The sequence below is a fragment of the Gymnoscopelus braueri genome (assembly GCF_963280865.1).
Source record: "Gymnoscopelus braueri genome assembly, contig: SUPER_20_unloc_1, whole genome shotgun sequence".
Lineage (NCBI taxonomy): Eukaryota > Metazoa > Chordata > Actinopteri > Myctophiformes > Myctophidae > Gymnoscopelus > Gymnoscopelus braueri.
This window is the reverse complement of record NW_027660990.1, coordinates 533,002-539,001: the sequence shown is the minus strand read 5'-3', so window position 1 is coordinate 539,001 and position 6,000 is coordinate 533,002.

Genomic DNA, 6,000 nt, shown 5'->3' with positions numbered 1-6,000 from the left:
CCGTATTCTGTCCAGCAGACTCTTATGCTTGGCACACTGGTAGCAAAGAGAATTATTTATATGAGTGGAAAACCGCCACCGCTCCTTGCTTTACCAGATGGCTTAATGAATTTGTATCTTTGATACACCTGGAGAGGCTTCGTTGCAACAAACCGGACAGTCTGGCAACATTTGAATATATATGGGGACCTGTCGTGACTCATCTCGTGTGACTGCTCTGTTTTTATATATATATTTTTTTTTTACAAGCTCGATTGTTAATGTGTCCAATTGTATATTGTGGTCTGTTGTACTCTGCCTATATATTACCCCATTGAGATAGGTTAATTACTCATGCTTACACATTATAGTCTGGTGTTTGTTTGTTTGTCCTGTTGTGTCTTGTCTTATGAAAAAATCTATACAAATTAATATACAAAACTGTGTTGTTTTACATTATTTTGCCTAATAAAAATGTCAATCATATGGACCCCAGGAAGACTAGCTGCCGCCTCGGCATCAGCTAATGGGGATCCATTCAATAAACAATGGCTGCGGGTACATGGACAGTTTCATTCGGAATGAATACACTTCTATTCGGAATGAATGAATGGATGAATTCATTCAGAATAGATTTGCTCATGTAAACACCTCAATTGGAATAGAATATTCCATTCCAGTCTGACCCGAATGAATTTTCATTCGGGTTAGGAGGGGTGGTATAGACCGTTTGAATCGGTATATACCAACCGGAATTGACCATGTAAACACCTTATTCCGAACGCTCCTCTCTGTTTGGAATACATGCATTCCTTTGCGCATGTCCGTGCTTAGTAGTACTGTCAGAATTGTCCAAAAATGACCTATTCAATCTCTAATTCGGCCACGGTTGGTGCTGAGAAGCGCTCACTCCTGCGGGATAAAATGAATGATTCTATTCTATAGCGTCATTTAATAAGCCTGTCATGGCTAAGCCCAGACTTGTCCAGGAGAACGGACGCTCCGAGGATTGCTGGCCGGCTACACTTATATGGATATTTTTCTAAAGAGGTATTTTAGTCCTCAGCTTTTAAAAAGAATCCCTGGCCACATGACAAAGATTAAAAAAAAAAGTCCACACGTAAACGCAGAAACGCATTGATCAGCTGCAAGCTTCAATTTGAAATCAGATTTTACATTTATTTTATATATGAGGGGCCAAATACATATACATTTTTAATCACATGTTAAGGCCCAATACTGCAATAGCTGCATTATTTTAATAGCATACGTGAACAAAAATAAATGAAAACAACATTATTAGGGCGCAGCTGCAGCGAAAACATTTGAGTTTTACTTCATCAATTCATTCCATGGGCAGCTGGAACGGTCGTCCCAAAACACCCCGCCCCATGCACCTTTTGAGCGGGCCATACGCGGCCGCTCCATGGTCGCTGGATTTTCACCCGGGGCGATTGTGTTTTAGGACGACAGACCCCGCATACAACCCGTGTGCGCTACTCGGCGCAGAAAGAGGGGTTTCGTCACAGTGAATGAGTTACAGCATGTTTCAAAGCCTTTTCATAATAATACAAGAAAAACGTGACATTCGGCATAATGAGTAGCCTATACTTTCTACTTTAAGTGTATTTTGATGCCAATACTTTTGTACTTTAGCCATAAATGAGCGTGCCTTGTTTCATAGACTGTAAGTGTTGCTCTCTCTCTCTCTCTCTCATTTATTATTATAATGAGCATGAGCTGTCGGGTGTTTATGTAGGCCTATTATTATTTATTATTATAATGACCATGTGCGAATGCGCGATGACGTCATCGTACCTACATGAGAAATGTGACAAATAGTATAGGCTAGGCACGTGTGTGTGTGTGTGTGTGTGTGTGTGTGTGTGTGTGTGTGTGTACGTGTACGTGTACGTGTACGTGTACGTGTACGTGTACGTGTGAGTGTGCGTGCGTGCATCATTTGCATTTATTTGTCCTGCCCGGTTTTCTGGCATGGATGAAGAGATTATATTATACGCATATGCTCATTTACATGCCTCTGTGTGTGTGTGTGTGTGTGTGTGTGGGTGAGTGTGTGTGTGTGTGTGTGTGTGTGTGTGTGTGTGTGTGTGTGTGTGTGTGTGTGTGTGTGTGTGTGTGTGTGTGTGTGTGTGTGTGTGTGTGTGTGAGTGTGTGTAGGCCAGCATAATCACTACACTATGTTTGAAGCTCTGCATTTCGTTGCTGTCATGCAGCGACCTTGTATCTTCATATTTCAACTTTGTATGTTTTATTTTTTCCTGTAAATGAACGGCCTACTTCGTCATACATGAGTGTGTCACACAAAAGCAGCGGAAATAGCCGATCTCCAAGTACATGTACAAAGTAAATTTTTAAAGTGAAAGTGGGTAAGCCTATCAGTGTGTTTTACAAACATTGAACCAATGAAAAGTATTAACAAGAGTTTGTGACTACATACTAACTTCATTGGATCCATTCGAACACAGGGTCTTTTTTTTCAACCATTTCCCTGAAAAGTAACAGTTTTGGACCTACGAGATTAGCACCCGTCAGCGACCATATTGAGTCCCACTGCACCACAACAAATAGGATTGGTTGTGCTCAAGCATAAACAGTACAAGAATAGCACACTGGCGTGTCTTTGTCAGGAGATGAATGAAAGGGAATAATGATGTTGTATATCAAGGGACCACATTATTATGAGAGCCTTGGAACTCCAATTTCAGTGAGTAACTAGGTAGGCCTACAGTACATGTACTGTACTCAAGTACTACTGTGGGGCATTGGTTCGACAGCAGCTTTAGCGCCACACCACACCACACTACACCACACCGCGCCGCACCGCATCAAACTATCTACCGCTTCCATTACACTAAAAGTACCCCCTCTCAAATCCACAGGTATGACTAGCAGACTCCGGTCATTGACCCTCCTTTGTAATGTAAACATAGGTGGAGGTCATTGCTTCTTGCCTAACAATGTAATGTAGATGAGTGGCCAACTGTCCTGTATTCAAATGCAAGTGAGTTAATATAGTGTCATAATCATTTGAACCACTTTATCCATATTTATTTTACTTTGGCTATTTATTTATTTAATTTTAAATGGTGAATATTTGAGTATTTTAAAGTATTTTTTAGCAAACATTTTTAACTGAAATATTTGCTTCTGGAGGTCCCTTGCAAAAAAAAAAAGTATATATGTAATACATATAATATATATATATATATATATATTTTTTTTTTGAAGGGGGTCCGCAGCCATATGCATATCGGATTGGGGGTCCTTGACATGAAAAAGGTTGAGTACCACTGCTGTGGGGAGACCGGGGCTATATGTCACATTGTTTTGCTTTACCTTCAATATATTGGTCTCTGTATATCCCAGTTTTTTTATTTGTCAGTTTTTAGAAAATGTATCCACAGGCGTACAACACGTCGCTGTGCGTTGTGTGCTTACTGCTTTTAGAGTTTGCCTATTTTCGAATAGCCAAAATATGGATGCTGGGGTTCAATTGGTTAAAATGTAAATGTAAAAACAGGGCGGTACAATAAGGACTCGGGGCTAAAGCATGTATTTCCATGTTAGAGTGGATTTTCCTCCTTGAAATCCTCTCAATTCATTCCACATCGCAGACTGCTGTAATAGATTCATCCCACAAAATGGGAAATGAAAACCATTTCCAATCACGAGCCTTTGCCACGGATTTGCATGAAAATAATCTGCCGCCCTCGATAGACAAACAGCCTTTTTTTCCCCTCTTTAGTTGTTTTTCTCCGTCGCTGTCGGTTGGAAACCTTGTATGTCCAAATGGATTACTTTTCAAGAAATGGGGAGGGGGGGGCGAATCTGTGTTTCATTGGATCCAATTAATATTATTTCGTCACAAGCTCTTGTTAATATTTCAATGACACAATGACAATGACTAAGTCATTGGTTCAATATTCATACAATCCAAAGACACACTTTCACTTCCAACATTTATTTTTTTAATGCAGCGGAAATAGCCGATCCGCAAGTTGATCAGTGAACTCACAGATCGGCTACTTTCGCTTTTTTCTTGCCTGATGCTCTTGCAGAATTAAAGGGATACTTCACTTTAGGGCCGGGGACACATTTAAAAAAAATATTAAAAATAAATGAAAAAAGTTATGGAAAATTCATGGCCCCCTCACGCATTAGAGTGTCCTACTAATGTGTGAGGGGGCCATGAATTTTCCATAACTTTTTTCATTTATTTTTAATATTTTTTTTAAATGTGTCCCCGGCCCGAGAGTGAAGTATCCCTTTAAGTATGGCATTCATTTACTTTATTTTTATTTTTATATACAAAATAAAGTTAAAACATTATGGAGATGCAAGGTTTCTGCCCCAACAGCAACGATGAGTATGCATGCCAGCTCTGTTCTTCATGCATTCTCCTATTCTCAAATCAAAGTGGCTTAAGGCTATGTGTGTGTGTGTGTGTGTGTGTGTGTGTGTGTGTGTGTGTGTGTGTGTGTGTGCGTGTGTGCGTGCGTGCGTGCGTGCGTGCGTGCGTCGGTGCTTGCTTGCACCAATATACTTGTGAGGACCTAATTGCCTCGTATTGTAGAATTCAAGAAATAGATTCTGGGAGGACAATTTCCCTGATTTTTATGGTTGAAAAACTGATTTGGGGAGTTAGGCTTACGCACAGGTTTAGGTCGGGGGATTGGATTGGGCGTTTGGTTGGGGGTCAGGGTTATGATCCATTTATAGTTGGTTACTCCTATCTGAACACTCAACGATTTTTGGACGTCCGTCCGTGTGTGTGTTCGTCCGTCTGTGAGCAGCTAATCTCTGGCACCGTTGGCTTGATCACAGCGAAACTGTGCACACACACTCCCTGGATGCCAATTCAGAACCCCTGCCCCAACATTTTCACATGGGCCTGTTATAGCACCACCAGGAGACCGATTTGTGCAAAACCCATTTTTTTATATTACTCCTACAGATTGTATCCAAACGTCATACAAATGGGTACTCTATTTTTCAACCCGGATCTGTCCGATTTCCCAGATTCTATCCTCATTGGCTAAGGTTGGCCTCCAAAGTTTGCAGGATTGGTCCGTTTTGAACAAAATGCCTCAAATCATGCATGCAGCTTGCAATGTCCATGAAATTTCACACGCACATTCCCATTAGGCTGAGGAAGAAATGCCACTTAACATTTTTTAAATCTGCCTCATGGTGGCGCTATAACAGGCCGATTCGTGTTTTTACCTATAACTGCACTAAAACTTTGTTTGCCCACTCTCTAGAGGCCAAGGAAAAACCTTTGCCCTGCATTTTTCACATTTGCCTTTTATAGCGCCACCAGGAGGCCGTCTAAAGTAAAATATTCTTTTTAATATTAAGCCTTCAGATTTTATCAAAATTTCACGCAAATCGGTACACATGATCTCTATAGTCATGTGATCAAGACGGATCTCTTTGATTTCTCATATTCCATCATGATTGGCTAAGATTGACATCTAAACTTTGCAGGAGTGGCCCGTTTTGAACAAAATGCCGCAAATCATGAACCCAGCGTCCGATTGCGGTGAACCTTTGCACACACATTCGCACTTTGTTGAGGAACAAATGCCACCCTTTTAACATTGCCCTATTATAGCGCCACCAGGAGGCAGATTTTTCAAAACATCATGCAAATCGGTATATATTATCTCTGTAGTCAAGTGATCAAGATGGTTCCGTCCGATTTTTCCTATTCCATCCTGATTGGCGAATTCCGAACATTGCTGGCCCACAACAACCTACATGACCTGGCGGAGACCTGTGCTCCGAGGAGCACTTTTTCTATTTGTATTCTTGTTTTGGGGGGAGGGTAAATGAATGCCCTACTTCGTACACAAAATATAGTGTCACACAAAAAGCAATACAAATAGCAGATCTACAAGCTCACAACGTGTCACAATGAGATGCATTTGTGATTTCTTAGATCTGCTGTTTTAGCTGTTTAAAAAAAGAATAATACACTAGTCCATACCTGGTGAT